General features: G+C 42.0%; 1 protein-coding gene across 2 annotated transcripts in view; it reads left to right on the top strand.

Moving 5' to 3' along the window:
- The window catches only part of LOC139726498 (uncharacterized), a 205,110-nt gene that overhangs the window by 16,736 nt on the left and 162,486 nt on the right, over positions 1-25,888 (top strand). Inside the window, exon 1 of one of the 2 annotated variants that reach the window (XM_071637455.1) lies at positions 11,648-11,704. The exons of the other annotated variant lie outside the window; for it this stretch is intronic. The gene's annotated coding sequence lies outside the window, so the exon portion shown is untranslated. Of the gene's footprint in view, positions 1-11,647; positions 11,705-25,888 lie in introns of those variants that run through there. 2 annotated transcript variants of the gene reach the window in all.

Consider the following 25,888-nt stretch of genomic DNA (forward strand, 5'->3'; position numbering starts at 1 on the left):
ACTTTGCACATTATGTGAGACAGTGTCTAGTTCCTCTATTTTTCTTTCCATACGTCTACATTGTCTGTTTATTGCACACGTGTTACATTGCCTAATATCTGGTATCGTGGTCTTGTCGTTAGACAGCAAGTAGCTGTAATATCTCACTCAGTGTGTACGGGGGCGATCAGACACCAACGCCCAACACGTTCTTAAAGCGACGCTATACACACCGTAATAACACACGAACCACCAAGAGGTTGCTAGAACGACACCCTCCACATTCACCCGCTATACCCGCTCGCCTATAGAGCTAGGGGATGGGAACCTATGTATACATTAACGTCTTCACAGGTCAATTGCCTAATTAAGCAGCCATAATGGCCTTCCTCCAAGGGTACTAGCCAGGTAATCATTATTAAAACAGTAAGGAGATTTTTGGGGTAGATCAGATGAACAGATGAGAGATGCTATTTTTGTCCTTTATATGTTATGATACCAAAGCAATATGCCAAGCGTATCCCTTCTTTCTTCCTCGACGAAGGAAAAAAAAGTGTCTAGCCGAGAACATGCTTTTAATAATGGTATACCTTGCAGTTGTGAAGAAACAGTTCGCAGACATTGATTTCTCGCATTAACTCCGCTGTTATGACGTCATACGAGTGACTTGGAGTGATTATTACGGCATTACAGCCATTAGTCGGGCATAAAAACCCAAGGCGGGAGATTGGTGCTTGTGTAAGTCGTACGATGAAATGACCATGGGCATTGTGTAATATACGGTGCTCTCTCTTCGTTCTTTCTGGGGGAGAGAAACCAGGTAACAATGAAAGGTTTCCAAGGATAAAACGTATCGGAGTAAGATTCTTAAACAGGCAAACACGAAGAGACATGTGCTGATCTGATAATCATTTTCTCACCTATTCTCAACAAGGAAGCTAGCGAGGTTACGCGTTGTATAGGGAAACCCTGAATTGTTGATCACTACATCAAAAGCCAAATATGAAACTCAATACTGCAAATATTAATGCGTTTCCTGTCGTATTTTTACCCTCTTTATCATGACATGAGTGTATGAGGGTAGAAACAGAAAGGGAATGTTGCATGTGCACAGTCATCGAAAATTTGTTTTCTAGACAAAATGCACGAATTGGTTTTCATTCAGTTGAATTGGATTGATTTTGCATAAACTTGTTTAATTCTCATCAAAACGTTTTGATGTCAAATAAAAGTGAATGAAACCACTTCGGTTTTCTTTTCTCTTCATGCCGAGAGTTATCAAAACCTAGCGTTTTCAATAAACAATAGCAATTTTTATACACACGATTATTAAACGTTAGAGAGACATAGGGAGTAAGAGAGATATTATTACGGAGGGAAAGTTAATTATGTAATTGCCATGCCTTAACTAGATAACGACTCCCGTCAGTTTGTGTGTTATGCAGCGTAATTCGTTTTCATTGCTCTCCACTAGATTATCATCAGGCGTTTCAATTTCAACCTCCCATTTCTTGTAATTCATAACTAACTAAAAAAAAAAACATATGATAGAGTAAAACATGTCAGACGCACTTTCAAAGTTTAATAGCGGAATGACTGCAGATGAAAAGACTTAAAGCCGCTCGTAATCGTACTTCATAATCATGGCTATGTTATGTAGACAAAAGAGGAGAGACTTGCTGAATTTTTGGCGCCAATGATTTGTACAAGGCAACACTCATGAGCTAGTCTTACATGCAGTTACTGCATTCATATCTTCGCCACGTTCGTGCAGACAGTTTTTATTCTGATCTCTGTGCATGGGTACGTGAGTTTTTGCTCAATTCTAAATACCAGCATGCACGCAGCATGCACTTCAGAGACGCATTATTTCATGTGCCCATTTTCAATTAAACTATGCAACCTGCACTCTAGGTAGCGGAGCTATATAAGTGTAGTGGGTGGGTGTTTAATGGTAAATGCAGCGTACGGGCCATTACATTTAGACTCTTTCATGTCATCTAGCGGTTTGTCAGCGTTCCACACTCGCCTATGAATATTCCAAGCCGCAATATTGCGGGCCAAAGCCTGAGGTTCAAAAACTTTGAAAAGGTCAACTGTGACGTTACTGGCAAAGACTTTCATCCCGTATTTCTATTTCGAAAGACACACGGCAAGTTTCGCCCTGACCTCGGCAACAAATCACAGGTGGTCTCCAACTGCTCCATGTTGCCATGGTAGCAAGTTTTTTTTTTCTCCACCACAGGGGAAGAGCTGTCTTTGGCCGCGTCGCCACAAACCCACTATTGTGTGAGATAGTATTTCTTTGGAAGACGTACAGTACCCTCTTCCCATCCATCCCGTGCTATCCCTCAAGCCCTTCTAGAAAGAGGATTTTAGCTCTCAATTATAATAATCACATCAGATTTTCTTAAAAACTCCGCAGATTATCATATTATCTATGTATTATCATAACGTATATTGGACGGTCATCTCCTTTGTCACAGCGCCTTGCGACACATTTCAGACATAATTTCATTACGTGAGAAAATACGGTAATTTCACTCAATCTTATGATAGAAAAACGCTTTGTTCTTTTATATAATTTACTCAAAAAGAATGACAATGGACATATCTATATGATTATGAAAGGATCTTCTTGTATGTCTGTGAGATAACATTAGGCGCGGTAAGACTGGCAAAAGATCGCAAAGTTTAAGATAGCGAAATTTAAGATCTCGAAGTTTTGCGAGTGTGACCGCAAACTTCCCGCGAAACTTCCCGCGAAACTTCTCGATCTATTTGCCGGCGGTGTCTCCGAAGCGCGAGACCATTGTCATGTGCAGATGTGCATTGTTACGTCACAATCACTAGCCATCGGAAGGCGCACTCTTTCTTGCGCGCGTACCAATGGCCCAAACTTCGCGATCTTAAACTTCTCGATTATTATTTTGCCAGTTTGATTGTTTATTTTGCCTTTTTTTATTATCCATTTAAAGTAATATTATGCATTATATTCTTAATGACCATTGTGTATCATTATTATATCAGTAATGAAGTTAACTGGACTGAACAGATTGCTATACTGGCATATCAAAAACATTTCGAATGTACACGAATGACTTTAAAACAGACACAATGTGTAATATTTACATTTTTATATTGTGTAATATTTACATTTTTAGGCGCGGTCAGACTGGCAAAAGATCGAAAAGTTTGGATAGGGCGGGGGAAATATTCCTCGTTGATGTGGGAAGTTTCGAGGGAAGTTTGCGGTCACACTGACAAAACTTCGAGATCTTAAAGATCGCGATCTTAAACTTCTCGATGTTTTGCCAGTTTGACAGCGCCTTTATTTGATATGTACTATAGGTTAGTTTCTTCAGTTTTAGATTGACTCTACTCGAGTCGAGGGTCACGCTCTTTTCATTCCCCCAGTGTTGCCTATCGTGACCCTTAAAACGAACCCGCGATATCGTAGAAAAGATTATTTTGCCCCAAAGCCAGTCGGGTAATATTGGTCCGTATCTTTTTATCGTTCTGCATTTTTTTTTTCTTCTTGTCATCTGCAACAACCATGATTTCTATGAAAATAGAATATGCCGAAAGAGCAGTCAGTATTGTTGTTTTTTGACAAGTGCTGAGGCGATTTCAACGTATTGTATCTACAAACTTTTTGTTTAAAACTGTTGTTGTTGTTTTTTATACGGCTGATTACACACGGTCAATGCTGTATATTGGATATCCAGATAATTATGTTGTAGGGTCACCCAGAGCAAGTTACTTGTAATTGGTGCTTATGCTACACTGAGTATAAGTTACCTTTAGTGTACTTCGAGATCTGACTCTGAAACTTGTTTCTTCTGTAGACAGATGAAAATAGAGTCGTTTTAAAAAGCATTTGCTCTGGAGTTTATACTCATCGTCTCTGTTACTCCTTTGAAATTAGATTAGAAGCGTGAGCCTTTCAGACGACAGCGCTGTTTATTGCACTCGGAGTCCAACTTACACTCTTGAAATGCACCTATACTAACTGTGAAGTATAAATTCAGTTGCATTACCTACCGTGGCATGTTCTACACAAACCCAGCGCCTCAATGGTTCTACATCATCGTCGCTTGATTTTCTCTGAAAATGGCGGTCATCATTACTTTGTGGCCCATAAGCAATATTGACGCCGTTTTTCCTTACTCATTCTGTTCACGGAATAGCGCCCAAATATTTTATGATTTATCATGATGGAACTATACAATAATGTATGACCGATATTGAGTTTTAGTTATTACAAATTATGTCGTAACGCAAAAGCATTATCTCTACGAATAAGAAGAAAAAAGGCTCTAACAAGAATATCATACATGTTATATTGACAAATGTTTGTAGAGAGATCGAAGCAAAGAGAGAGGGGAAAGAGAGAGAAACATTTCCGCCAGTCTGAATAAGTATTCAAGTTTGATTTCATGTATGTGATTTAGAGTGTTTGTGTGTGAGTATGAGGGTGTGTTTGCATTGATGTGCGGATGTAGCCGCAGCCTACTGAGGTTTGTTCTCAGAACCCAATTATGGGCATGACATTTGCTAAAAAGAAATCTTCTACTATAACCTGCTAAAAAGAGTTCTCGAATTTCCGCGCGTGCATTACGAATACGTACTTGTCAGAATGCATTATCACGGGCATCCGTCGTGGTATACAGCTTTATCCAATACAAATTCTGGGTTAATGGTAAGTTGAGTGGAAAAATGGCTTCAACACCGCCGAATGCAAAACGAGGACATTACTCTTTTGACACATGACATTTTCGAGACATGCGGAAGCATGGGGTAAATATCCGTAGCTTTAAGGAGCATAATTCTACTTTCCGTTGATTTCAGACAAGCGCGGTTATCGCCCTGAACCCGTATAAGAGTATAGAAAGGATATAGGCGTTCCTGCGAGCGAAAAAAAAAATGTCCTCCTTCTTTCAGGACTGATGGGGGGAGGAATATAGGGGGTGCGGCCCGGCAAGGCGGTGAGAGGATTAATGGAAGCACAGCTAATGTGGTGGAAATGCCAAATTACATAGCGTTACGTGACCCTGCATCGGAAACAACTCAATATTAGCGGCGGTAATCGGATATGGATTGGCGATCATCACGTTGGTGTAGACTCACTCCCATCTGACAAGCACGTACATCTTGGTTGATTGTTCGTCAATTACTGCTAATCAACATCGCCAGTTCTGTTTGCTCATCCGTATGAAGCATGGACTCTTCGACCCGAGAGTCAGCTCCGTATATTTGATAGGTGGGCGTATATTATTTGCCTCATCGAGCTGAGGAAAGTAGGCCTATAAGAAAAAAAAATGAGCGCCGTGTGGACAGTCATCCTTAGAAAGAGCATTGATCTGTCAAACAGCAATTTCGCGAAATCACCATTGCGGTATCAACTCTAGGCTCATTAGAGGGATGAACAATACAATTGGTGGATTCATTTATTGCGTTGAAAAGATAATTTTAATTCAATTTCTGTCAAACAAGTAAATGTTCAAAATTCAATGTAAAATAGTCACAACACGCACATAATCCTATCACTCTTTAGCACTACTCTCACTGCACACCAGGATAAAATTGATTAATGGTTTTACTGTCCACTATCTAAATACGCTTAGCCAAATCTTATGGACTTTCTTCAAGCGTTGGCATAAGATGGAAAAATGTTACTTCATTCATTTTGTAACTATATGTGACGATATTCTGTTCTATGTTCAATCGACTCCGATCGATCCAGCCGCATCAGGAAAATGTTCACAAGTATGACACGACAACTTACACGGAGTCACTTTTGTCCGTCAGATATTTATACTCTTATACTCTCATAATTATTTGTTCTCAACCTTTTCAGTATCTAAAACCACGGTAAGCAAATGACAATAATATTGGTAATAATAATCATAATATTGACTGCAATTATGCATGACTGCAGCAATATAGATGATGATAATAATCATGACAAAATAATTATTTTTCAAAAACAATATCAACGGAAATAGTATTATAAATAACAATGAGATCAGTGTTGATAATGACAACCAATAATAACATTAAAGGCACTCGGGCAGGTGGAGGCAAGATGTGCTTCCGGCAAGGCGGGTGGCGCGCCAATGCCCGTGACATATCTCGCCTCGCCCCAGGCGGCACGATTCCAATTTGAAACGTAATCGCTGCCCGCCAATGGTGGTGGAAGCCAATCCCCGGATCAAACAAGGCTGTGTGATGTGCTTCAATTTCGAGTCACAATTCCTGGAATCCGGGGGACCGGTGGTATCATACCCAAAGCATTTTGTGCAGAGCATTATGATTGAGAATAGCTTCAGCTAGAGAAGAAACATATTGACATCTTTTTGGATATTTCAATAAAAGCAAAGAGTAACTGAAATTGAAAATCTTGGGAGAACTTTTAACTACTTGGTTTTAATAGGGAAGGTACTCTTATTTTCCTTTATTGCTAATATGTACTAAATTATCTATCTATCTATCTATCTATCTATCTATCTATATGTATATATTTGTATATATATTTATATATATGATTATAATCAATTATACATAATAAGAGAATGATATAATGTAATGTATTTCAATATGATATAATATAACAGTATATAATAACTTTGTAAGGATATATGTGGGTTGTTTGTGCGTATTGTGTATTGCATATTACTGTGCTTTTTTCATCCATGAGCAGCTGCTGTAATATGTACCTCCCGCCACAAAAAAAGGTGCAAAATTATTACAAATGAGTGACAGCCTTGAACAAAGATTAGGGAGATATCTGATCCACTTGACAGTTTCAAATTCAGAAAAAAAGTCTTCTCTCTCATTTGTATTCCTGATAGTATATCATCAAAGTGTTCTTTTGTTGCATTTTGTTTTTCATTCACTGCGTCTGCTCAACTTTCTTAAAAATCTATCATACTGTAACTTCAGATCTTCGGAGTCCCTTCTGGGTGCAGAATCTTTATATATTTCTCATTTTCTTCCAAGGCATTTGACGTATCGACCAGGTGTCGGGAATATCATCGTTAAATCAATTTCATTCGTGAAGTGGTTGATCGTAACACTTACTAGTTCGATTGAATCTGTCATAGTTTTTGAGTCTGTTAGGTTTATTACATATCTTACGCATTCATCTCTTATAGCTGTAATTGATATAATAGGAAGAAAATCTCTCTAAAAAAAATCGAGTGAAAATTTTCACTCTAAAAAGAGTGAATACAAAAAAAGAGTGAATTTCGAGTGAAATCGGAGTGAATTTTGAGTGAAAATGCTCATTTTCACTCATTTTGGAGTGACGTCAGGGATCACTCGAAGATTTTGGAGTGATCCCTGACGTCACTCCAAAATGAGTGAAAATGAGCATTTTCACTCAAAATTCACTCCAATTTCACTCGAAATTCACTCTTTTTTGTATTCACTCTTTTTAGAGTGAAAATTTTCACTCGATTTTTTTTAGAGAGTATGGTGTTGAAAGTATATGGAGGAGTATACGATGGTCCTACCGAGAGTGATTGAGAGAGATAGATAGACAGATAGACAGATAGATAGATAGATAGATAGATAGATAGATAGATAGACAGATAGACATATAGATAGATAGATAGATAGATATATCGAGAGGCAGACGGGGAAGGACGGGAGGGAGAACGAAGGAAGGAAAGGAAAATAGTAAAGAAGAGCTAGATAGGCAACAAAGGCAGATGCTTTGCTACATTGTTATTATTCTTGTCTCATTCAATATTCCCATAGAATTTCACATCACTTAATTTCCACGATTCCGAAAAAGCAACAGATGATACACAGTCACGGACACACCTACTTGCACTCCGCGCCTTTGTGCCTCCAGAGCGACACTTATCCTCGGATATTGCAAGATGGGAAGAAAATTTGACTTAATCACGTCTATAATATTTACATTATCTTATTAACTCTGACATTTAGTCATGGCTTCGTTAACTCAATCACACTTTCAGCTTGTTGATGAACGAACACTGTGGTCGAAAGTAGTCGATCAGACTGGAAGGTTCATGTGTGTCTTGCTGTGCAAAACGGGTTAATACCGCTGTGTGCAGACTGGTCGAAGGCTCTTCAGGTGATACGGAACTTGGAATGCCGTCAGGGGCCCGTCGGGGGTGATAACCTATTTTCGAAGCCACGTTGTTTATCTGATGGTCCTAAGACAATGGAAAGCACACTTAGGTGTGGCTGTTATGTGAGATTATAAGAAACAAGAAAAAGAAAACCTCATTTTGTTGATTGTTGGTGAGGAGGAGGGGGGGGGAGGGGTTATAGGCACCAAATTGTTAAGTAAACAGAGGCTTTAACGAAAATTAATGTTACTTATATGATATATTATCGTATTTATGCATGGATTAAGCGAATGCGAAAGTGACAGAAAAGAAAGAACAAAAAACGACGAGTAATCATAATCATGGTATACATATATTGTTCGACGGGCCGACATTTGATGTTTACATTTTTTTTCTCTCCCTCCCATCTTTTCTCCGTGAAATTGACGATCTGGAGGCTAGAAGCCTCACTCAAGACTCACATTTTTCACCGGACATTCAATTGCTAACTCTCTGTTTCTGCAACAGATATGGCGCCATTCAAATCATCATCAACATCATCATCATCATCATCATCATCATCATCATCATTTTACGTAGAAACGTTTTCAAAAAACATATGATATGAACAATAAGATGTTTGTGGCATGTCCTGACTGCTGTGTCAAAACGCAAGGGGGACGCACGTGTCATGAAAATGATGTAGGCCTAAGGCATTATAAAACCATAGCAAAAAACAGAACCTCTTTATTACTGAACTCATCCCTACCTTAGTCCCCCATCATTCCCTCTCCTTCTCTGTCTCTCTCATTTCTCTCACCTTTCCTACCTCTCTTAAAAGTCTCGTTCCAATCAAGCTGTCATTGAACCCCGATTGAAATGGGAAAGAAAATAAAGAAAGCAAGAGAGAAAAACAACAACAACAACATAAACACCATAAAGAAGAGCAAAGGGTAATAGACCCATGCATCATTTGACAGGGGCGAAATTGGAAACGCGGGATTGCAAATAGCACGCCAAGAAAATTCAGAAGAAGAAAAAAAGTAGACAAAGTCATGAAGGCAAGGCGAGGCAATGATGAGGAACGGTCAAGTGCACGAATGACCAGTGGTCAGTGTCCAGGCAGCGGCAAAGCTGCCCTTCACTTATGATAATCTTCGTGAAGCCGAGCCGAGTCCAAGTGGCTGGAAATGATTAATCGGCCAGCAGAAAACGCTCACGGCTGCATGTCATTATCTTTTCTTTTTCAGCTTGTCTTTTTTTCTCATTTGACTTTCATTTCAGTCCTGAACACTCAAACCCAAACACGCACTTTTACACATAGGCACACACACGGACACACACACACACACACACACTTACACACTGACACACTTACACATATATATGCACACACGCACACACACTCGCACGCAGCCGTTAAAAAGAACCACACATGTCAGTTTTGTTCGTGGGGTAAGACAGTTTCAGTGATTGAAGGTATATTTAATACACTTACACGCCTCACGAGTTACAATTTATCATTGTAGGCTTACATTTCCGGTGTGCGAAGCATTACTATAATCTACCACTATAATTACCACTGACAGTACACCTGTTACAGCATTCACTATTACACACTGTAGTCTGATGTGCATTGACTTGGTCAATATCATACATGTTAGTGAAATAAAACAGAATGTGATAAATTCCTGACATCTGATGTTGTGAATGATAACTTACACCCATGACGATATCAAAGGCATTCTACAAGGAACATGGCCCCACTGTGTCTGAAATATAATCACTGCCGTAATCAAACTGGTGAGCTCGCAAATTAATGATTGGGAAATAGGTATGGCATGTCAGTCGCTGTAAATCTCATTATTTGGCCACGTGTGAGGACAATGTTTGCCGGTCTTGTCAAGATGTGAGGAGGTTGAGAGCCAACGACCAGCTCAGCAACAGTTTATTGCTCTCATCTCCTCAGAGGAATAAATTTTAGGCGGCACAACAGGCGTGACAAGCTGAAGTAACATTCGGTTGCCATGACTCGCCGATTGTTGACGTCATCGTGATGTCACGGTTTATTTGCTCTACCTTTCCAGCAAGAATTTATACCATGGCATTTTGCCGACAACTTAATTCCATCTGTTTCCCTCCCTTTTGTCGACAGGAACAACAGAGTGATTAAATGTTATCGTTTTTGGTTGGGGAGAGCATGAACTTTAGCTATGTCTTCAGGGGATATGAGGTCCTAGTGATAACAGATGTAACAAATCACTCTTCACCTTTTGCGTAGCTTTTAGTTGGTGTTAGGACTGAAAATAAGCCACGCCACGAGTAGGGTCACTGAGGGGAATAGAGAGGACGATGAATAAACAGCAAACGGAAAATTACCGAAAGAACAACAGCAGCCCAAAAAGAGTTTGAGCAAGGTAAACTAGTATCGGATGAAAACTGGTTCGGCCTATCTAGAGTGGGTGCGTCGCCTAGCAACGAGGCCCGATATCTCTCAGATACCCTTTCGAACATCCCGCCCCTTATCACGAATGTATGTGTTGTTCGTAGTGTGCAAGAAGGGGGGGGGGGGGGGGGGGGGCAATAGGGGAGTTCTTAGTAAACTACAGTAGTGTAACAATGATTATTCGTTACAGTTGCCTCAATTTTCATCTTAAATTGGACCCTTGGAAAATTGTCTAACAACGATGAAGAATTCATTTCATGGGCCAAGTTCTTTCTTATTGTAAGATATTATTGAAAATATATAAAATGATTTTTTTTTTTACTTACATTAAAGATGATAAGCTGATGATGTCAATTTGAGAAATAAAGTCAAAGGCCAAATTATCATTTATGGTGAAAAAGGGAAATCTCTAAATTTGAGAAAGACATAAACCAAAGAGAGAAGGACAGAGAGAGGGAGAGAGAGAGGAAAAAAAAAGAAAACGACGGAAGACTTCCTTAAGGTAAAATTTATGACATTATTGACAAGTGTACAGAATATTATATTTGTATTTCATCAATTTCGTATTACAAACAAAACGTTTCAATGATGTATACTTGTATTACACTAGAATATCGACATCAACTTTCATCTCCTGGTCTCGAAAAGGCGCAATGGCTGACAGTATACAACATTCACTGCATAGGCTAGAGGCAGCCATAAGGGTGAGCCTTTCTCTAACGGGGATATGAAAGTTAACTCCCGTCCACCACGTCCCCATTCGGGTTATGCCGGATGTTTGATGCGCGTGTTGATAACAGGAAGTGTAAAGATTGATGAGAGGTGTGTTGATACCCCCTTCCCCCGCCCCGCCCCGCCCTCCTCTCTCCCCTCTTTCGTCACTGTTATCTGGAGACCTGCCTGCAAACACTCCCGGCAACATGCCTTACATAGCATCACACACCAGACCAATCGCCCTCCACGTTCCTGTACTCTGACCCTTTCATTGTATTGCTATGATGTCCTTTCCATCTTCCATGTTGCTACGTGCCGAATTCCGTCTCACGTCTGTCTCATGTACTATACGAGTGCGATGTGTCAACATCATGTGCACGGTCTTGGTTGCTTAGGCACATGACAGGTAATTTGCAGTCGGTAAAGCTTGTCCCGGTTGAGACGCCACGCTGCAGCAAATGCCATGGACAAGCTTTGACAAGTAAGGTTTCTTTTTTCTCGTGATTATGATCAACAACAACTGTCCACCCTTTATTAGATGTCCTCATTAGATATCACCACACATCGAAAGCTACGGGTTAGGTCATTACATTCCTTGGGTGCGTCTTGTGGTTGCGTTAATTCTTGTGTTAGTGTGTATTGTGTGCGTTGTTTTCATTTTGTTTTCTTTTTGGGCGGTGATTTGATCTGGTTTGTTTTGCATCTTTATTCTCTTCTTTCAGTATGTGGGAAACGACATCAGGTTATGATGGCAAGCGATGAAGGGGCAACATAACGACTACAAAATAAAGCAGATCGTTTCATTTTCATTTGCCTTTTCCTTTCTTTTGTGCGTGTTGTGTGTGTGTGTGCGTGTGCGTGTGTGTTGTATGTTTGATAGTTGATGCTATTGTTCGTATTCTTCTTCTTCTTTAGTGTTTAAGTCTCCATAACAGGCGACAACGACAAAGAAACGTCTAAGATTAACATAGAATCTACGTTTCGTTTAGATTTTTCTATAGATCCAACAACTGGAATGTCAATCTAAAAACACAGAAGTTCATGGAGATTTATAAACTCGGGCTGAATATACATTTGTTTATTTTATGTCCCCATATACTACCTTTATGGCAAAAGATAATAGATATTATAAATCACAAGGAAAAGAAAAATTATATATTTTCTAATTTTGAGAAAATGTTCGGTCTCTATGGAGACTCTTATATATCATATATTTTTTTATCTGTAAAGTATTTCATATATGTCTGTAAATTCCAGAATAAAACCCCTACTTTTGAATCTTTCCAGGCTTACTTAAATAATAATAAAGAAATAGAATATAGAATTTCTAAAAAGAAAGGCAAACTTGGTATTCATTTTCAAAAATGGAGGTTTGACATTTAATTTGCACTGTATATTTTTTCTACACGGTATTTTTGTCGTATTTGTTATGTGATATTTTAAGTATCCACTTTGTTTTGCTGCACTTTTTATTATGTGATTCTGTAATTCGATTAATTTTTTTATTCTTTGCTGTAAATGGCATTTGCTTTTTACCAATAAATACTGAATGAAAAAAAAAAAAAAAAAACTCGGGCTGAATATTTGAGAAAAGAAAACACAATAATTGGAGAACAAGCAGTCATTAGCTAAGGATCATTAACACCCTACTACTTTATCGGCTGCAATGTACAACTTTCGACGCCATTAAGTAGTCATTTCAACTGTGCGAAGACGTGAGCTTGACTGAGGCACTTATTCTTTTTTTTTGGTCTTAGAATAATAACACAGCAGCTAACGGCAAAAATGCATAAGCTCTCATTCACAGGATGTGCTAATGTACTCATATATAATGTAAGACCGACAAGCTTTTGATAACAAATAGGTACAAACATTTAGATTCCAAAACACAAAGAAAAAGAAAGGAAAAAGAAAAGCTGCCTTGTGCAGAAAAAAAAGAAACACCTTGAAAGCACAATCAGCCTCAACATCCTAATCCTTCAAACGAGAGGCAGGGAAACATGGAGTTGAAGACTGAAAGGCGGTGTCCCGTACCATTAGTTCCCACTCCTATCAGCTCCCCTCCCCCTCCTCTAAATGCTAGAAGTCACTGCCTGCCAAGACTCGTCCACGAAAAAGACCTGTTGCTGACAAGGAGAAGGAGAGAGCATCCCGCCGTTGCTATGGTAATAGCGGGCATCGACATGTTGTGATGAAGTGTTTGCGGCTTTGGCTCTTGACGTCATAGTGAGCGATCAGTCTCCAAATTTAGACGACATGATCTAAATTTCCTGCATAAAGTCAATACCTGTATTTCTCTCCTCTCCCTTAATACTGCGAAGACTTTCCTACGACTAGTTCATCTCACTCGGTTCTCTTATTTAGCAAGTTCATCTTAAATTCTTTTTTTTTGTTTATATTTTCTTTTTAGTAAAGAGTAAAACTAATTTTTGAAGTATCTATGAACATAAACACGCCGAGCCCTCGTTGGAATCTCGAAAGACGTCATATATTTTTTCTGCTTTCAAGACTTAATAAGTTATGAAAAAAAAACGCGTCCCAATCGAGATCTTAATTTTGAAAGTAGAATAAAGAGACAAAACAATTTTCAAACCTTTTCTCCCCTCTTAGGATGTTAGGTAATCATCTAAACCGATTTCTGGTAAATATGTCTAAAAAAAAAAGAATAGCCTTGAACCCCTGCTCATGACATTGCCGTCTTAGTTTGGTTTTGTTTGTAATATCGTCGTCGTCGTTGTCGTTGTCGTCGTCGTCGTTGTTGTTGTTGTTGTTGGATTTTTTGTTGGGGGGGGGGGTGTTTATTCTTCGGAAGGCGTGTAGATTTTTCTCCTTGTAATTTTTCTTAAGTTATTTCTATGATTTATATGTTGTTTAAATGAAAAAGAGTAAACAAAGTCAACTCTCCCGCAGATACCACAAAAGTCTGTTTTGTTAGTGTGTATGTTTGTTTGTGTTCGCGTGTGCTTGCTTGTGTGTTTGTGTTGATTGTATATGGGCATGTTATGTGTGTTCTCAAGCAACGTAATGGTCACCGTGCAGAGATATTTCAACTGTCAAAACTTTCTCAACATTACAATGTATCCCATTTCTCTCGAACGTCTGTTGGCGTATTGCTAAGATCCAAAAATTACCAATAAAACAACAAACAAACTGTATTTTACTTCAAGCAGAGAAAATGTTTAAACCTTTCATTTCTTTTTCAACGCAATCAAAGGTTGACACTCTGTTCAGATTGTCACTAATAACGTATTGAGTCCTGGTTACTTTCAATGTACAGCAATATTTATCACGCTTTTCCTTTGCAAACAGTATTATGCTTGATAATATGAATAACACATTTTTCTCTTCGGATTCAAAGAAAAATTCTTGATAGTTTTTTTCACTCATTAACGGGTATTAAATCTCTCAATTCTTGCATTGAGTGTTAGGTTTGGCCGAAAGAAATATGAACACACATACTTATCGAGCTGAATATTACAGTTTGTGGAAATGCTCAGTGAAGGCGTAAGTGTCTTGTATTGGATATTCTTGGGGACTAATTTATACATTGCTGCCAGATCTACAACGAGCGTACCTCGCGACAGGCAGACAGGCATATTCTTAGACTATGCATGTCAGATGCATTTTAACTAGTAACCTGTTGCTTGGTGAGACGAGAGATCTGCCCGTCACTATGGCGACAGCGGGCGTCGACATTTCGCCATTAAGTCAGTATCTTTCTCTCTTGACGTCATCCTGTTCCTTCTTTTAGATCAAGACCACAGAACTATATAATCCCCGAGCATTAATTTACTTTATATAGTCTCCGATAGATGAGGGTATATTTTAGTGAATATTGCTTGTTTTTAAACTATATCACTCGTATTATTCAAAGAATTCTTTATTATATTCAAATCATAGTGATATCTTTGTAAATGAAAAACACACCAAGCAAGCACACTAATTATGTATATATATATATATGTGGGCAAGCCCACATAACAGAAAAAGCAATATGTTCAGACTAAATTAGACAGTAGAGGGACTTTCTTCCAGAAAGAACCCCCTAAAACCAATATGGTCTAACCCAGGAACAGGAGAGAGAGAGAGAGAGAGAGAGAGAAGAAGAAGAAGAAGATGTGGTTAGTGGCAATGATGTCATTCACATCGTGTCACTGACTGAAGTAACATCACATGGTCTCTCCTCCTGCTTTATTCAGTGTTGGTGATATTTCCCTCGGCGCCCGTGACCCTTGGCGGGTGCTACATTTCTGGAGGCACTGCCCGGATGATGCTGAGATGCGGGAGAAGTTTTAACAAATAACCTTCCCTGACTCATGCATCGCCGCTAAACCAGCGACAAGGCCCCTACAAGCACCCAGGCAGTTTGACAATTGAGCCGTATTGTACCTCCTACACTGGCTGAAGATGGCAGGATTCGAGCAGATGACAGACGAAGTCCTCCAGCTCTTAGCAGTAGGCACAGAGGAGCAACTACTGAAGGCGGCAGCAGAGCTCAAGCTGTCTGAGGATGAGATGGAGGAGGCCAAGTCTAAAGGTCGACTGGGGCTGAAGCGAATGATCAGGCGCTTCCTCGATGGAGATGAACTGATGGATGCGGAGGATGGAGGTGAGTCAGAGTGGCGTAAGGTAGGTAAGGTGTTGGGATTGGGGGAGAAAGGTGACGATGGGCAGGTAGAGCAAGAGGACAAGAAGACCATGGAGCTGCCAACCGTGCCAGTAACCCAACCAACGACCCAGCCACCGACACAGCAGCAGACTAGTGGTGACCCACCACCCATCTCAAGAATGCCATCACAGCCATCACTACAGGCCACCTGGCGGAAGGAATTCCGAATATTAGGGCAGATAGGGGAACCGAGCCAGAGGGATAAGCTCTCCTTCGTGGCTCTTGCTAGGCAGATCAGCGGTGGACTGAGGAAGGGGTTCCCCGAAGAGGAGATCGTGGAAGCTGTGGTTCGGGCTGTTGTTCCAGGACTCCCCTTCCGAAGCTACCTGGAGGGACGGGGAGAAATGAACCTCCCGATGCTTCGCCGTCTCCTGCGATCACACTTCAGGGAGAAGGATGCCACAGCTCTATTCCAGGAGCTTTCAACCTCTGTACAATCCCCGAAGGAGACCCCCCACGACTTCGTGCTCCGGACCCTAGACCTCAAGCAAAAGGTCCTGTTCGCATCAGAGGAATCCGGAGCTACCATCAGTTATGATGGGGTCCAGGTGCAGAGGATGGCACTGAGGGCAATCTCGACAGGGCTGCAGGACACCACCATCCAGCATGAACTGAGGCCAATCCTACATGATGGTACCCCTGACGAGGAGTTGCTAGAGGTACTCACCAAGGCTGTTGCTCATGAAAATGAGAGACAGTCGAAGCTGAGGCCTCGACATGCCAAAGTGGCAGCTGTGACTGAAACTGTAACTGAGCCGGACAACACCAAGAAAAAGAACACCCCAAAGCAAGAGAGGTTGGATCTAGAGGAGCTGAGGAACAGCATCCAGGAAATCGTGAAGGCAGAACTGAGTGCCTTACAAGCCAATCAGTCCTATGGTAGATCAGCCAAGAGGGAGAGGGGATGTGAGACATGCAGGAAGGCTGGAAAGGGAGAGAGCTGCACTCACTGCTACCGTTGTGGTAGTGGAGAACACTTCGCAAGGGGATGCAGGCAGCGAGCACAGAACTCCCCTCCGGGAAACGACGGGAGGTTACCCAGGAGGGACGAGCAGTAACCTCAATGACACCAAAGTCCCAGTCTACAGCCATAAATTCCATAGCAAGTAGGAACATAACTCCAAACCCTAGAACAAGAGCAAAAATGGCAAGGCTAGTTGGAAGGAAGTGTATGGTCACATGCAGTCTGAACAAAGTACCCGCAGATGTTTTGTGGGACACGGGTGCTCAGGTGTCGATCGTCTCCACAAAATGGCTGGACCGCTTTCTACCTACAGTAGCAGTGTCACCCCTTTCAACTCTTCTAGAAGATGACAAGTCCCTTCAGGTCTCAGCAGCAAATGGAACCTCTATCTCGTTCAACGGGTGGGTGGAGCTCCAACTGACTGTTGTTAAGCCTGATCAGAGACCAGCCATTGCAATCCCTGTTCTTGTTACCACAGAAGACATTGAACACCCAATCATCGGATTCAACGTCATAGAGGAATTCCTCAAGAATGACTCTCCAAAACAGGCAAAGAAACATCTGCATGAGATGCTGCCACAGTCAAGGTGGGGTGCAGTGAATGCCTTGAACGCCCTCCTTCGGAAGCACGATGAGGACGAGCTGTGTCGAGTCGCCACAGGAAGGCATACAATAATGATACCCCCTGGAACATGGAGAGAGGTAATATGCAATGTACACCTCAACCTGAATGCACCGACCACCCTACTCCTGGAACCTGTCCCTACCCATGAACTCCCAGAAGGCCTGACTGCGGAAGCTACTCCTGTAGAACTAACAGCGGGAAGCAGAGCAAAAGTAGCTGTCCCCATCACCAATGACAGAAACTACCCTGTGTCCCTCCCACCATACACATGCCTGGGAAGACTAGCAACAGTCCGCTCGGTGCTACCAGGGGAGTTATTGCTAGAGAGTACCGCACCCAAGACACAGAGCGGCACAGTGGGAGGAGTGTCAGCCAATACTCAAAACCCTCCAACCAGGGCTCCGCCAGTGGACCTGTCCCACTTAGATGAGGGACAGCGACAAAAGGCAGAGGCCATGTTGATGGAGGAGAGTGATGCTTTCGTCAAGGACGAGCAAGATATGGGATGTATCCCTACCCTGCAGTTACGGCTCACCCTTAATGACCAGACGCCAGTGCAAAAGACCTACATGGCTGTCCCCCCACCCTTGATGAAAGAAGTACGGGAATACTTGCGTGACCTGATAAGCCGAGGTTGGATCGCCAAGTCCAAGTCCGCGTACTCATCCCCAATCGTGTGTGTGCGGAAGAAGGACGGGACGCTACGGTTGTGTGTCGACTACCGTCAGCTCAATCAAAGGACAGTAAGTGACAGGCAACCGATCCCCCGGATACAGGACACCCTCGACACCTTGGGAGGCAACAACTGGTTTTCCACCCTCGACCAGGGGAAGGCCTATCATCAAGGGTTTATGGATGAAGCCAGCCGACCCCTGACGGCCTTCATCACTCCCTGGGGTCTTTATGAATGGGTGAGGATCCCATTTGGGCTGAAGAACGCCCCTGCAGCCTTCCAGAGGTGCATGGAAGCATGCTTGGAAGGCCTCAACAACGAGATATGCGTTACTTACCTTGATGACATCTTGGTGTACAGTGACACATTTGACGAACATGTCTCTCGCCTAAGAAGAGTGTTACAGACAGCAAGGAAACATGGGATGAAACTGCGCCCAACGAAATGCCATCTCTTCAAGCGGGAGGTGAATTACCTGGGACGCATCGTCTCTGCAGAGGGCCACAAGCCGAATCCAAGTGACATTGCTGCAGTACTCTCCCTCAAGGAGAAGGAACCAGCTACAGTCGGGGATGTTAGGAAAGTCATGGGACTGCTCGGCTACTACCGGCGATACATACCAGACTTTTCCAAGGTGGCCAAACCGATGTATGACCTGCTGTCTGTCACGGCAAAGGACACAACCAACAAGACGTCGAAAGGACAATCAAGAGGGACCAAGAAGAATGCCCAAGCCCCATCTCGGACTCCAGTCAAATGGACAAGACTCCACCAAGAGCGACTAGAGCAGCTCATTGACCACCTGACTAGACCACCAATCATGGCTTTCCCCAATTTTGAACAGCCGTTCGTCCTCCATACAGATGCATCGAATGATGGCTTAGGGGCTGTGTTGTACCAACGACAGGGGGGAAAACTGCGAGTGATCGCCTACGCATCTCGGACTCTGACTCCAGCGGAACGAAACTACCATCTGCATTCTGGTAAGTTGGAGTTCCTGGCACTAAAGTGGTCGATCTGCGACAAGTTTCGGGACTACCTGTACTATGCGCCCTCCTTCATAGTCTACACAGACAACAACCCGTTGACATACATACTCTCCACAGCCAAGCTGAATGCGACAAGCCAGCGTTGGGTTGCCGAACTTGCCGACTTCAACTTCCAAATCAGATACCGACCCGGACGGACCAATGCTGATGCCGACACACTGTCGAGAATCCCCCTAAACATGGAAGCCTACGTAAGAGACTGTACCGAGGAGGCTCCATCAGGAGTCGTTTGTGCTGCAGTCTCACAGCTACATTCAACCCAAACCCCGCAATTACCACTTGTTATGAGTCTCACTGCCAACCTGAGCAATGAAGACACGGAACAAGAAGTGACGATGCCTATCCAAGAGGTCAGCAAGACAGAGTTGGCCAAAGCTCAACACGAAGACCCCCTCCTTGGAAAAATTTTGAAGATGAAGCAGCAGGGAGAATCTCCTAAGGCGGCCTGCTGGAGGAAAGCACCCAAGGAGATGAGAGCATTGTTCCGGGAGTGGAAGAGGTTGGAGTTGGGAGAGGATGGCATCCTCTACCGAACTACGCCCACAAGACGGCAAGTGGTCCTACCTGCCCAATATCATAGGCGCGTTCTTCACGATCTTCATGTCGAAATGGGTCACCTAGGTGTTGAACGGGTGATGGACTTGGCAAGGCAGCGATTCTATTGGCCCAATATGCAGGGAACAGTGGAGCACTTCATCCATCATGAGTGCAGCTGTCTTGTTCAACGGAAACCGAATCGTCCCCAAAAGGCCCCAATGATCCCAATAATCACGTCAGAACCCCTGGAACTCATCTCCATTGACTTCCTGCATCTGGAGACCAGCAAGGGAGGTTTTGAGTACATCCTGGTGGTAGTTGACCACTTCACCAGGTACGCTCAAGCCTACCCTACCAGGAACAAGGCAGGACAGACAGTCGCAGATAGGATTTTTAATGACTTCGTGCTGAGGTTTGGGTTCCCCCGCCGGATTCTCCATGACCAAGGGGGAGAGTTTGAGAATAAGCTGTTCCGCCGGCTTCAGCAGCTCTCTGGAGTTCGAAACGCCAGGACCACTCCCTATCACCCCGAGGGAAATGGCAAAGCAGAACGCTTTAACAGGACTCTCCTGTCAATGCTCAGAACACTTACGGCAGAAGCAAAAGCCAACTGGAAGGAGCATCTAAATAAGGTAGTGCATGCCTATAACGCCACAAAGAATGAGGCCACAGGCTATGCTCCCGCCTACCTAATGTTTGGACGGACTCCGAGGCTTCCCATTGACCTTGCGTTTGGACTGGATACCGAGATCCCATCTGGAGGGGACCACAAGGCCTACGCCCAACGATGGAAAGGAGCGATGCAGGAGGCTTACACCCTGGCCAAGCAAACATCCCAAGAAAGGGCTGACCAGTCAAGGAGACACAGGGACAGAGCCCTGCACCCTCTCCCGCTTGAAGAGGGAGACCGGGTGTTGGTGAGGAATCTCACTCCACAGTCTGGACCTTCAAAATTACGCTCATACTGGGAAAAAGACATCCATGTGGTCAACCGCCGGCTGTCACCTGAGATCCCAGCATATGAAGTCCGCCCAGAGAAAGGCCAAGGCCGTGTACGTGTACTGCATCGCAACCTGCTGTTGCCCTGCGACCACTTGGAATCCCAAGTACCTAACGACCAGGGTGATAGCCATCGACAGGTCACTCCAAAACGGAACCCCCAACCACCCATCCAACGCTTTGAAAGACAGGAAGAAAGTGACTCGGAAGATGAAGAAGTCACATGGATCCCAGAATATGGTAACGGTGCTAACCCAACGGTACCAGGGACAGCCCCAGACGCCCAAAACAGTCACCTGGATGTACAACCACCTCCGTCGCCTGAAGCTCATCCTCCTTCTGCCCTACCTGAAGGACCAACATCAGATCACCAGATACAATTGCCTGATGACACACAAGCGAGACTACATGACCAACCACACACGCCTCAACCACCGGTACCACTGCCTGTCCATTTGCCACCACCTTCTCCTCCCCCCATACAACCATTACTACCGCCCCCTCTGACTCCCTCAGTAATTCAGCCAATCTATGGATGTCCTGATTCCTCCCCTACAAGTGTAGAGCCACCGGCCCGACGCAACCCACCTAGGTCCCGACGTCCACCACCAGTCCTGACGTACTCTCAGCTGGGGAATCCACAACAATGGCCGACTGGTACATCACTCAACGCTCTGTACATGCCAGCGGTGCCTGAGGGATGGGTCGACAGAAACCAGCCGCCACCGCTCAACCCGTATGCTGTGCCATACGTACCATGGGGAGTATATCCGTATCAGCCGCCACTCCCAGGACTGCAGAACGCTTCTCTCTGGGGTCAGCAGAATGAACAACCGAGACCATCATCTGAAAACACTGCGAATTAGTGATTTAATCTGAGAATTTGTCGTTCATAATGTAAATCTTGGAGAAGAGGTGCAAAGAATCCGAGAGTTCCAACACTAGGTGTATAAAATTTGGCACAAATGGAATCACCTTACTACATAGGATTTTTGGAAATGTGGTGAAGATGAAAGAGTAAGAGTAGAAAATGAAGAGGCCACATTTGTTGAATTGCAAAAGGTATTGAGACCTTGCTAATGGATGTCTATGTCCGGATGGAATAAATCCACACAAGTTAATAGGGATGGCCACTCTTTTAACTTGAGCTATGTAACAGGGGACCCCTTTGGTAGCTAGACATCGTGATGCAGTTCTTGTAAGTAAGTATGTAGGCGTTTGGAGCCCATGCGAGAGTGAAAATGATTTAATTGACGAGTGAAATGTTATATGACATGTTTGTAGAGTATGTTTTGAAGGTATACACAAGCCTTCAAATTTGGGGGGAGAGTGTGGGCAAGCCCACATAACAGAAAAAGCAATATGTTCAGACTAAATTAGACAGTAGAGGGACTTTCTTCCAGAAAGAACCCCCTAAAACCAATATGGTCTAACCCAGGAACAGGAGAGAGAGAGAGAGAGAGAGAGAGAAGAAGAAGAAGAAGATGTGGTTAGTGGCAATGATGTCATTCACATCGTGTCACTGACTGAAGTAACATCACATGGTCTCTCCTCCTGCTTTATTCAGTGTTGGTGATATTTCCCTCGGCGCCCGTGACCCTTGGCGGGTGCTACATATATATATATATATATATATATAAATAAAGATCTTTATAAAGAGCGGGAAAAACAGGCCAAAAATAAAATAGGATATGTCAAATACGGATATTTTTCTTCCATAATATTCCGAGAAGATTTTGATAGCCTTAGACAACCTGAAATTAGAATGAATTTGTAACTAATAAATGTGTGCCCTGGAGCAATTTTTATTTTTACAAATACATTTTCGGTACTTCACCTTGAATCCCCCACGCACGTTAACTCATTTTGTAATACACAGAGCCATGAAACACTAAATGAGAAATACAAACCAGAACAAAGCGAAACCTCTGGATGTAATCTAATCTACGAATGATATTAGATTAGGATTACCGTTCAACGTTTACCCGATAATACGATATCATATGGACACAGAGTGTTCAACGAAATTTGGTTTTAAATTTCAATCCGTTATGTATCAAAATGCAAACACGCAACATTTCGGAGACATATTATTGAAATGACGCCACGAGTACGACCCCAAAATATTGTGAACCAGCATTTCATTTGTAACATATTTTCTTGTCAGCTTTGTACTACAATGTCAAGGATTTCATTATGCTACAACAAACCGTATTCCGCTGATTATTGCAAGGTCCAATTGTCATAATTTTCTATGGTTTGAATGCCTTGGAACTCTTGGAAAACCTGTGAAGTTTTCAGGTAGCATAGCTATTATATATAACGCATATAAATCCTGACATCTTTTTTTTTGATTCACAGGTTAGTCCATGCAGAGCCGATAGGCCTGCTTTACAACGGAGTCCTGTGACATTAAGATATATTGCTTGATAAGGGGTTTTAATAATATTGACAATCAACAAAACACACAAGATCAAAACACCAGGATACATAGAAACATGCAAAATACTGCAGGACCCAACATAAAAGACAATTATTATTACAGGATGAAAATGTTAAAAGCATAGAACAACTGGGTCAGAAAAAGAGAAACAATTAAGAGTGAAAAGTATTGCCAATATTGACTAGTTTATTTAAATGATAGTGAAAATATAAGTAAAACAGGGAACAAATTGAAAGGAACATAAAGGGCCATGTTTAAGAGATTTTGCTCACTACTAATTCAAAACTAACAGTCTGTGTTCTATGGCAAGGCAAGGTACAGTATAAGATTATTGGAAACAAGAAACACTACAAATATGTTACTGTCTTTAAATGTTTGTAATTTATGCTAATATTGTAACACTTGTAAGATTTAAATAAAAATAAAAATAACACTTTAAAGTCTTTCATTATTGTGATCATAGTCATAATCATTCTTATTATTGATATTTTGTCATTCAAACCATTTACGAACTATTTGTTGTCACTTAAAGGAGACCTCCGGATGATTTTCAGATTTTTACATTTGAACAATCATAAATTAGTTATACTGAGGACAGAGTTTCAGAATTTGTGATGATTGGGATGAAGAATAAGAATATTTTCAAAATTTAGAACAAATTGCAATGAACAAGGATGATGACATGGCAGAGTCACCATAAGAATGCATGAGTTGGGGCTCATGGAAGCAGAACAAAAGAAGAAGGCATGCATAGATTATGCACAGGTGAACTCGCAAGCAAGCGGTATTGTAATGAAATTACACTGCTACATTTCTGAAATATGTGAACCTCCTATGTCATCATCCTTGTTCAGTGTAATTTGTTTAAGGTTTTTCAAAGTATTGTTTCTCTGCTCAAGAACCACAATAAATTCCACAAATCTATACATGGAGTTGTCGATTTATGTACTACATGATGTGAAATTATGAAAATCACCTGGAATGTCCCTTTAAGGAAGAATGATGTGTCTTCTCACAAGACAAAGAGAGAGAGAGAGAGAGAGAGAGACAGACAGAAAGGCTCTGTTTACCTTATTCTCTGTTATCAAAGGAAGGGAAATGAATATGCTTTGCCGAAAAATAAAATAAACTTTGCAGTTGAAATTGAATATATTTCAGAAATGTAGCAATGCAACTCCATTACAATACCGTTTGCTTAGCAAGTTTACCTGTGTAGAATTCATGCATGCTTTCTTCTTTTGTGCTACTTCCTTAAGCCTCTACTCATGCATTCTTATGGTGAATCTGCCGTGTCATCGTCTGATATTCATTGTGATTTGCTGTGAATTTTGAAAACATTCTTATTCCTCATTCCAATCACTACAAATTCTGAAAGTCTATACCCAGTAAAACCAATCTATAGTTGTTGAAATGTTAAAAGTCTGAAATCATCCGGAGTTCTCTTTTAAAGGTGCATCGATTGCCTAGTCAGTGTCAGTTAAAAATTATTATGAATAATTATATAATATTGGATGGCCTTGAGGTTAATACCAGGAAATATTGGACGAGCTATGCAAAAATATTGGACGAGTCCAATATTTTGCTTAGCGAGTCCAATATTTCCTCGTATTGACCGAAAATAGGACATCCAATATTATCATTATTATCCTACAGAGGATTTTAGCAAGGAATATTTTCACTTACCCTTTCTGTCTCTGAGTGCTGTATGGTCTTCTACTGTACTTGGTCCTGACATGGGGTATGGTACACTCTTCAGTGCAAGTTAATCCACTTCATTCCCAGATAAAACAGTGATCTATGTATTTTGATGTACATTCCAAAGGAAACTTAGATCAACGTCGAACTAGGCCAAAACAAATCTTCTGTTCTTGAAACAAGTCTAGTAACACAAAGAACTCTAAGTCTGAAAAAAATGTCAATTCGAACACCAGTCTATTTACAAAATAAACCGACTTCCATCTCTATTGGAAGTTATTGTAGTTGATGGTTATGTTGCTGCAGTTGTTAAAGACCGGGGGATGTATTTGCATACTTGTGGTTGTATTGCGAGAAGCACTGGCCATGTTGATATTGTGAATTCGCTGTGGTTGAGGACCAATTATGTCATAAATCAATGCAACTTGGGAGTCAGAGAGAATAGGACTCTCTTCTTGGTCCTGCTCATTGTACTCATGTAGATCTACCTCACTTTCACCTACTCTTGTTTGTTTGGGTCCTGGACCTTGACGTGATGGTTGGTCTTCATGTACTTCTGGATCATCACACACGTCTGGAGATACACTGGTCTTATCCCGCGAGTGAGTAATTGTGGAAATTAATGCATCAGACAATTCTCTCTTACGCTTGCCGGTAACTAGTCCAGTGTAGCTTCCGAGGCTAGCCTCATTGTGATGCCCAGAAATGCTGCAGATATCGTGGGCACTGAATCCCGTGCGATTGATAATTGTGATAGCAGTGGCACGAATACAGTGGTTGGTGTAGATGCGTGATAATTCAGCTTTCTTGCTAATAGTAGACATCATTTCGCCCAATGTTCTCTGGCCCATTGCCATGTTTTTGTACCAGGAATTTGTCTTTGCCTTTGGTACTTCTGAAATGATAGGTGTCTGGAAAAGGGCACTGCATTTCGGGTTCAGTTTCGAAATGTACTTTTCATAGGAAGATACTGGACACCCAGGCTTTCCCGATGAGTACATACGTCCTGCA

The sequence above is a fragment of the Diadema antillarum genome, unplaced genomic scaffold, assembly GCF_040938485.1.
Source record: "Diadema antillarum isolate AM-2024a unplaced genomic scaffold, OU_Dant_1.0 seq00000085_RagTag, whole genome shotgun sequence".
Lineage (NCBI taxonomy): Eukaryota > Metazoa > Echinodermata > Echinoidea > Diadematoida > Diadematidae > Diadema > Diadema antillarum.